The following is a 10364-nucleotide window of genomic DNA, read 5'->3' as shown; positions in this document are numbered from 1 at the left end:
TTCAGTGTGGGTGGGTTCTGAGCTTCTGCCATGGTGACAGTGCTGCTGCTATTTTGATTAAACAATAATAAATTATGCAGCTGACTGATGACCAAAGACTACTTGTACTCAATTTGCTATAGTCCTGGGAGTTACAGATGGCCTTTTGGGGTCCTGTATGGGAGACCACCACAAAATTTTAAGTATGAAAGGCAAAAGCCAGGGATCTGGGACTGAAGTCTAGATGACAAAAAGCAGATGAGTAAGGGAGCTGTATTTTCTGTGGCTTTTTGCTACCCATGGAGAAAATTGAAGAACTATCCTACCACATACAATGCATCAGAATGTCAACTGAGGTGTTTGCTCTATATCTGAGGGTAGGGGTGAACCTTGCCATATTTTGATCTTACCCAAAGCCCGAAATCACTGTCTTTATAACAAAAATATGAAAGATGAGCCACAGGAAACACGATTTGACAACACACAGGCAGCCCACTGGGTTTTCAGAATCTCAGCAAAGCTCTGCCTCCTTTGTAAAATGCTGTGGAAAATTATATGCACTAGGTTTATCTGCAGAAAGTTGCCCGTCTAACCTTAAAACATGCAATGAAAGTGGTTGGAACCATAATCCATCCTTGACAGAATTCTGCATCGGTAGCCTGACACAAGAATAATTTTGATTTGCAAGCACTAAGGCTGAAAGTGAAAACAATTTAGATAAAAGCTGCACTATTAAGTTCAAAAATTTAAGAGATGTCCCTTGCACAAAATATATTTAAGCAAATATATACTTGCATGTTATATATATTTATAAATATATATATTTGTTTATATACTTAGCCACATTGTGGCTTGCATTTTCCCATGGTAATAACCTCCTCATTACAGTCATTTCTGGAGCTTTCAACATTGTATCACACAAAATATTGAACTCCTAGTATATGTGTTTTTTCAATTTGTTGTCTTAGACCAATGCCCTCCCATTCTTTTATTTTGTTTTGTTTGTAAATACCAAAGGTAAAATGTTGACTTAAAGCTTGGAGGTGGTTTGGGAGTCATCATTAATATAGAAATCATTAGAAAGCCCAATTATGGTCTACTACTCATTTTTAGTACATATATTTTTTGATTTTTGATCGCAGAGCGTTTGTAAAAAGAGAATAAAAGACCTTTGAATAGGTTTCTTGGTGGTATATTGTAAACTTCAATTATTTGTTCCCAAAAACATTTTTTTTAACAGAGAAGTGAAATATTTTTTAAATGGAACATGATTCAGACACCCCTGCTAGAAAAGCATTAAACATTCTTTCATTAATAACAGTAATCTGTATTCCCAGAGAGCACTGTCGCTTTAAAATGTAAATCTAAAATGTATTTTTTTTGCCCACAGTCCATCATTAAGCTGAAGTAATTTTATACCTGCAATGTTGTAGCTACCACTTCTTCCAGAGAGGGAGGAGGCGATCATGCTGTTAGTGAACAGCTGTCGCTCACAAACCTGCCTGCAAAACAATTGGCCAAAACCATTAGTCTGTAATAGTCAAAATTTCCTTCCCCTGTAATTTTGTGTGGATTTGCTTTTCTTGGCTTCCAAAACACAGTAACCCACCACACCTAGTTCATGGTATAACCATGTCGTGAATAGAAAACCAGGCAATTCTCTTTCAGAGGCCAGAAAACCAATTTTGTTTTTCATCTCAACATTTCCTGTAACACACACAGAGACTGGTGGATTCTCTCTCATACTTAATGATTTTTGACAGCCACTGATCTCAGTGGGAAGAGCTTGATAACAGTTTTCCTCTTTCCAAAAATGCTAGTTTTCTCAGGCAGGCAAAATTTCACAGAGAAGCTGGCGGGGTCCTTCTGCTTTACAATCATATTTTTTAAAGTACAATCATCCAACCTACTTGAGAAAGCTTAACGTCCCCCCTTAGAATATAGTCCTGGTTTTGAGTGTCAGATGGTTTTTGTCCCTTTAAAAAAGAAGCTGATTGTACTTTTTACCAGTAACAGCAGACTGTAAGGAAGAGCAGACTGTAATGTCAACTGATATGTTGACATTTTCCTACACATGTCTGCAACAAAGTTATTCTGATTTGAAAACCAATCCAGATAATTTCTAAATTTCTTCCATATAGAGCTTGGGTTGGGCTTGTTAAAAGGAGCACACTACTGCTATCATACACACACCCACACACACACACCCCCACACCCACACACATGAATTAACTTCTGTAAATACCTTATGAAAATCCTTATTCCTTATTCCATTTTCTTTCTACCACATGTGCATCTCAATTTCTAGCTTCAGTGAAGATATAGTGAGGGGAGAGAGAGAATAAAAATGGAAAGTGGGGGCAGGGGTAGCTTTAGTTTAAAATGCAGACAAATCTGCCTTTTCTGCTTGATGGCCTGTAACATTTCCATGTAGTGTACTTTGCATGGCAGAATAGCTACTAGTAATAGAATTTCTCACAGTGGAGGTTAATTACTTTTCAGCTACAGCAAAATAAATTTCCTGTCAAGCCCAGTGACAGGAATATGCCACTGTCACCATTTTTACCTGCAGTTTTAATTCACTGTTAATATTTGACACCAGCTTGCATTTGGGGGGTTGATCTTCTGAATAGTAGGATTTCCCAAAGGAGTAGGATAGACTGGCAGTAATGTAGTATCAAGATATGTGGAAAAGAGTATACTTTGCCTCTCCTGAGTGCACTTCAAAGAAGATTACCTGACCTGTCTCTCACTTTAAAGAACAAAAGAGAACCTTGCATTTGGTGAAATAAAAATGACATGGCAAGATGCACCTTAAAATCCAGGGCAGAAGAGTGAGGTGACATATCTGGTCTAACCTTATGTTAAGCAAACCTACATAACATACCACTTCCTGTCTCTTTTTAGATGTGATTTTTTTTTATTTTTCTGGCCTTTAAGAGTCCATTTTTTGAGCCTGACAATTTTGCTATAAAAGCTGAGCTCAATGGATGAGACACCTTATGTGGTAATGAATGATAGAACTCATTTCTCCTAATTGCTTTCATAGTCTTCAAATTAGTTTTCACATTTCTTTGTCTTGAAATAAATCTTTTCTGCTACAGAGACAATAATGCCATTTATCAAGTGTTGGTGATGTGCATTGTGTCACTCTTATTATTAACTAGTTAAAAAGTCCTATATGAGGTCATGTTAGTAATCCTTAGGAAAATAAAAAAGTTTTACCTAGGAATTTCCATCTTCTACTCAGACTGGTTAGATCACAAAGGATAGTGCTTGAATAATTTAGCTTCCCTAGTCAAAGTCTTATTTTCCAACATTTTAATGATTTTCATGATTCTGAGGAAACCAATATGCTTTTAAATTTGCTTCATTAGATACCTGACCTGACGAAGTGGGGAGGCTACACCTGAGGCTTATTATTTCACTGCTCAGGAAATATAAGGGAAACAGTGCTTTTACTTTTGCCAAAATTCAAACCAGAAAGCAGAAGATCAGGACTTTCATCATACAGGCTTTTTCCCCATAGTAGTAACCTCAGCTCTTTCTCACTGCCTGTGCTCCTCCTCTTCAGGAGGTGGCCTGTGACAGCACAGAACTGTGAAGGAGCCACGCCAGATGAATATGTGAGGTACATGGGAGCTGTGGGAAACTAAAGGATTTTAGAAGCTACATAAGCAGATGAAAGATAGATGGACCTGGTTAACTTCATCTTGCTGAAACAAGAGTGCTTAATCCTTCCCATAATTTTGCTGAACCATAATGGGCTCTTTGACTGATAAGGTCTTGTAAACCAGTAGAAATACCAAGGGAGATTGCAAGAATGTTTTGTGAACAAAACCTATTGGTAACATTGAGAACTTAAAAGATTTTCAAAAACAAACAGGCTGAAGTTTTCATAAAGGGTGATGTCAAGATTTCATAGGTTTCAAAAGAGTTGTCTCAATTTCTACACCACCAAGTGATTCATGATGCCTTCCAGTGGGACCTGTGCAAGTTCGAGACACTAATCCATGGAAAATTCATAAGGCTCAATAAGACCAAGTGCAAGGTTCCGTGTTTGAGGAACTCCCAGTAAAAACACAAGGTGGGGCATTAAGGTATTTAGAGCAGCCCTGTGGAGAAGGAATTTGGGGTTGTATATGAGCGGCTGGACATGTACTGGCAATGGACAAAACCCAATTGCATCCTGAGCTGCATCCAAAGCAGCATGGCCAGCAGGGAGAGGAAGTGGATTCTTCCCATCTGCTCTGCCCTTGTCATACCCCACCTGGAGTGCTGCATCCAGCTCTGGGGGCCCCAGCACAGGAAAGCCACGGACCTGTTGCAGTGAGTCCAGAGGCCATGAAGATTATTAGAAGGCTGGAGCACCTCACCTACAAGGAAAGACTGAGAGAGCTGGGGTTGTTCAGCCTGGAGAAGAGAAGGCTCTGAGGAGAACCTACAGCAGCCTTCCAGTACCTAAGAGGACGCTGCAGGAAAGATGGGGACCAACTTTTAAATAGGGCCTTTAGCGATAGGACTAGAGGTAGATGCAGACTAGGCATAAAGATGACATTTTTTAAAATAAGGGGAGTAAAAGTCTCACTGCTCACTGCAGAGACAGGGTGAAATAGATGACCTTAAAAGGTCCCTTCCAACCCACAGAATTCTATGAATTTATGAAGTCCAATTAGGATTGCATGAACAGGAGCTTTAAAAATGGACCTGAAAAAGATCAGGGCCTTGTTCAGAAGGTCTGTTGAATGAAGTGACTTGAGTCAGAGTTGGGGAGTGCCTACTGTGTTTAACATTTGGGTCCCCCTGATGACATTGAAGTCAGAATTTATGGGAAAAAAATGGAAAAGGAAATCTGGATCCCTGCTCCATTTTAGGAGCATATAATGTTATAAAAAATTACAAAAGTTGGGTTACAGCTTCTCCTTTAGGAAATATTTAATTTTAACTGCAGAGATTGGTTATAAATAGGGAATCTTTAGATTTAATTGATGTTATTGTTGTTTAAGGAACTGGAATAGAATTTCTGGTTTTTCAAACCACAGGAGACATCAGAGTTTTCCAGAGCTTTAAAAACTCTCAAATCCTGTGTGGCAATGTAGTTAGAACAATTCAGTCTACTGAAATTGCCTTTTTTTCAGAGCGTTAGGTTCAATTCCAACCCTTAAAGCAGAGATGAAATTTTGGCTTAGAAATGAAGATAGCCCAGAAGGGCGCTATTCAGCACGGTTTGAATTTCTGACTCAGTTTCTGAGCTATTTGAAACTGCTTTGTGTTGCTTGACTCATTCATTTCTGTGAAAATCCATATTAGTGAAATGCCAGCTCCTTTATGGCAGCATATGGGGGTTTTTAAGGTGTCTGTAGCTTCATAACAATAACAAACCAGACACTTCTCTTTTAGAAAAAGTTTCCATAGGATGGTTTCAACCTTTCACAAAAAAAAAAAAGCCCCAGGCAGCACAGGGGAGCCCATATTTATTCCACCAAAATGTTCACACTGGTGTCATTCAGCATTTTAGAATATGTCCTTATATGTTTCGGTTTTCACTTAAATACCCACCAACACTCAAAAACTATAAAGAAGGATTTTTAATCTGCATTTTGTGCTCCTTGGTTTTCATTTTGCTGTCAATCACTTCTGTTAGCATTCATATAGAGACAATAATGCAGTGTTTATATTCTAGTGCCTATGTGTCTTGGAACCTCATTTCTTGCGTCTGAAACCTTTGTGAAGCTTTAAACAGAAAGCTTTAACATCACACAGAAAACAAACAACATGACCAGATAAGCTCTAGAGAAATCAAACCTTAACTGTGGAAATACACTGAATTCCATGTGAAATAAATGAGAAGGTATGTAAGCTGCCTACAGATGTAGGTACGTGTTTTTCTTACTTGATATTTTCATTTTGCCTCCTTACACTTCCTTCACAGTAACTGTTCAACATAGGAAACTGCTATAGAAACATGTCTTCTCAACTAGTATTGTGGTAACTTAAATCTTGTCATACTTGGAAGATCAGGCACAGCGGCCCAAGGGATTCTGCTGTTGTTGAAAGTAATTGCCTATGGCTGAAGTAAACTGTTATGAAATCAGATAAATGCATCATGTGGTCATCAAAAGAGAAGTGAGATTTACATTTGTTGCTTTCTTATTTAGCTATTTCCACATATTTTAAATTACTAATATAGCTAATACGTGTAATATCTGTAATGGAATGGGTAGAAGGTACTAAATCCCTTGTTTACCACCACCTTGAGTATCTAAAATCAACAAATGGATAGCAGTTTGTTTAAGAAGAGAGGAAATAACAGACAGAGAATTAGCTTTGGCACCTGTTTTGTAGCTGTGGGACTATAAAGGTAAGAAAAATGGTATTTGTGGCTTAGAAAGCACCTCACAAAGACAGTTGGTTCCTCTATATTTCTTAAACTCTTTTTTCCATTCCACGCATTCTGATTTCTCACATCCTACATAGCATGCTACAAAATTATTAATAAGAAACATTATGTTCTATTTTGGCTGTCTTAAAAACATTAGCAAAAGATGCCATTTATCATCATATTTCTTATTAAAGCTTGGAAGAAAGAGCACACAGCAGTACATCTTGGAAGTCATAGCTGTGAAGAAAAGCACTTTCTGCTATTTTCTCACTGATTGTGGCTAATGTTAAAATAATTACTGGTAAAGGGTCTCCCTACTGTTTGATTGCCAAGTTCCACAGTTGCAAGGACTTCAGGTTCTTCCCTATTTGAAACTTTAGTTGGCTTAGTTCAGGCTATTTTATATGTCTCTTTGCATGTTTTCAAAATCCCTTAACATCTCAAGCTCCTTTCATCAGAGATTTAGCAAAATTGAAGTCTTAATGAAGATGCATTGGGAAGGAGCATGTGTATTTCAGTGATTTTTTTTCTTTCGTTAAATAAAAAATAAAAAGGAAGGATGGTTAATGTTGATTGAAAGTAAAGTAGAAATGTTCTGGCTGTGGACTTTATTCATTGTGCTGGTTTACCACAATCATCCTTGTTACTGGGAGCACTTTAGGAGAAACACTACTTCAGCCAGAAAGAGTGGCCAAAATACTCTTCTAGGAAAACACATATCCACTGGTTTCTGTCTCTGAGAATGTGTGCCTTGAGGGCTTTTTTCAATCCGGCTGACTGTACTGGGATTTTTGCTCTTAAAGTTGGGATTCTTGCTCTTGAAACTGGGGATCTTTTAAAGTTGACTTTCTTTGACACTTATTATATTTGTCGTTACAAGTTAACAACCAGGAAAAGTGCAAAAAAGCTTACCAAAATTAAATAATTAAGCAAAACTACAGTGATAATGTGTGAATCATTAAGCGAAGTCAACAAAGGATGTTTGTATATTTAAGCATCATGCAAAGACTGCATTGAGATTCAGATATGTTTAATAAAGGCATGTGATGCAAACATAATTCTCCTTCCCAGTTCCTCCCAAAACTGTGGTCTTTGTTGGTGATGGTTGCCCAGTTAACTGATGTTTGTTGAACATTTCCTTAATCAGGACTCTGCTGCTGGGACCACATTGCTTCTTACAGGAATTCCTCTTTGAAAACATCAACCATTTTTAAAAACCCCTCACCTTTCCTCTCTCTCTAAATCTGTAGGTATTGGTAAATCTTAGTTACCAATTGTATGCATCTGGACAATATTACCACTGTTTATTCCAACAAGAAACATGACTATGGTTAGCTTGTACTGTCACACACAACTCCTTAGCATTTTGAACTGTGTGGACAACCATGTACTTTGGAATAGCTGTTATTTTTAGGTGAAATACCACCATCTATAGAATGCAATCAGGACTACTAATAAAATGTAAAGCAGAGATATAAAGATGGTTGATTATTTTCCATTAGGTTCAAACATTTCATTCTATCTTCTGTCTTTTTTCATCATCTCCGATGTGATATCCTGGAATGGAGCTCCTGACACGTAATAGAAAGCTGTGTTGAAAACATTAATATGTCCCTCAGTTCAAGCAGTCCATGTTGTCTCAGAAGTAAATGAAAAGTCTCCCGACCTTTTCATTTTCTACTAAGACAAAAGGCTTGAGAGGAAATACTATGCCAGCTGTTTTACTTTTAAATTACAGTGCCCTGATTGGTTTCATTTCTGGGTCACCACTAGCAACCATTACTTGAAACCACAAGAACAGTCCATGCTACATTTAAAATTCCTTTGGGTTAAAGTCCAAGTGCTATAATTTATTTGATTTGCTATTTGGGTTGTTGGTTTTTTTTTTTGTTTTGTTTTTTGTTTTTTGTTTTGTTTTACAGGAATCAAATTCATTGTCTCGAAAAATCCTGTTATTTCACTCCAGCGTCTCTCTCTTTTCAGTACATAATTATGTGAGTACTTGGCACTAAAGTATCAGTTTCTGTATCTAATGAGAGATTAATCACTGCACTGAGGTAATTCATGTCATGTACTTGCAATCAGTGGCCAGAACAGTCCCTTCGGTGCCAATGAGTCTCAGGCCAGTATGGAGATAAACACAATTGAATTCACTTTGGTCCAATGTAGTGAATTTAATTTTATTCCAATTTGAATAGTGTCCATCAAGTAATCCAGATATCCAGACTATTGTTTGTAAGGGAATCTGTCTGAATCGTATCTATGAGGATGTAGAACGGACTCTTAAGTTTCTTGCATCTTCCTATGCAGATAGAATTATCTATGGATGTGCACTAGATTAACCAATGTTGAAATTAGTGTAATGTAGTGTCCTAGAAACAGATGTCTACCTGACTTCTGTAACTACATTTGAACCCTGTCTTTTGTCCTAGAGCCAACTGCCTCTCCCTTACAGAAGACCTGCTCCTGCTGCTTAAGGCCAGTGACATGGCAGAACTGCATGGCTTAATTCCCTTCTGACATGATGTTTTTACATATTGTATGTGGGGATCAGACCCTGGCCTGCACTATTTCTCAAACTATATCCAGGCACTGACAACTGTCCAGATCCTACACTAGTGCTCAAACCTGCATATCGATCTTACCTTATTTGCTAGTGTAGACACAGCCAACCACGCCCTACCTACTCTCTGTAAGAAAAACGAAGATGGTAGGTAGGATTAAAGGAAACACAGAAAGAAATGCAGAGTAAATTTGGTCCTAAATTTCATTTAGTGCTGCATTGTCTAAAAAAGAGGAAATACACTGTCATAGACAACAATTATGTCACTGGACCCTTAATAAATTTTTTTTGGAAACAGAGAAAAAGGTTGGATTTCTCTCACAAAATGACCCTTGATAGAGGATCACAGGAATGATATGACAACTAAGGGAGAAAAAGTAGTTGTTAAAAAAAAAATGATAATATGTCTTAGTGATGTCAAATGAGATGACATGACATGAGAGCATGTGCTAAATGCTGGTTTTAGTTTTTGGTGTCTTCATGAGATCTTTAAATACTTAAAACTTACACATTTCTCTACTTGTCCCAGATTAACCTCCAGTACCATTAATTCTGGCTAATGTCCCCATTATTTCTTACCACTTATGTTGAATTTTCTGAATACTCCAGTGAACTCACTCCCCTTTAGAAGTCCTGTGTGTCTCTAAATAACATAGAGTTTAATCAGCTATAGTGTAATTTTAAATGTCAAGGCCAAGGTCTGTCAGATATAATTTGTTCTTTTACTGAAATTTGGATGCGTGTTTTAGTCAAATTGAGATTGTCCATTTCAAGCAAAACCCCAATTATGGGACACAAAATGAATTCAGTTCTTGCTGAAGAAGTAAAAGATTTAACAATAACATCAAAAAGGAATTGATCAGCAGACCTCAACATAATTTCTCCCATCCCACCAGCTGCCACAGCCGAGCTGTCCTGTACAAACCACTTGACAAAGTCTGTCGCTGCAGTTACTGCACTATTTATAGCTGCACTGTTTATGCCTCTACAGTTTTAGCAGCGTCAGCACTTTAATTATAAACCTTATTATTCAAAGAATTACTACTAAGCAACAAAAAATCATCCTCAGCTGCAAGTTTGGATGTGAAGTGTTCTCAAGTGTAATTTGCACTTAGGTTGTGATAGGCCAGATTCAGTGCCTACTGAATACTGAAGGCAAGGGGAAAAGTTAAAAAACTATCATAGATGTATAATTTTCATCACTGTTTAATGTGAGCAAAGAGTTTTGCATGAAAAAAACCAACAAGTTTTTTTCCCTTATGATTTAGAATTTAATTTTGCAATGATTTTTTTGTAGCAAAAATCTTGATTTAATGTTACTGGAATAGTTGAAATGCAACCATATTGAAAGTATTAATTTAATCTACAGTAATGGACAGATATTGCACTATAAAGATGTACCATACCTTTCACTACAAAACACACATCTTCATATTCCCC

Source organism: Corvus hawaiiensis, chromosome 1 (assembly GCF_020740725.1).
Source record: "Corvus hawaiiensis isolate bCorHaw1 chromosome 1, bCorHaw1.pri.cur, whole genome shotgun sequence".
In the NCBI taxonomy this organism is placed as follows: Eukaryota; Metazoa; Chordata; class Aves; order Passeriformes; family Corvidae; genus Corvus; species Corvus hawaiiensis.
This window is presented reverse-complemented; position numbering follows the sequence as displayed.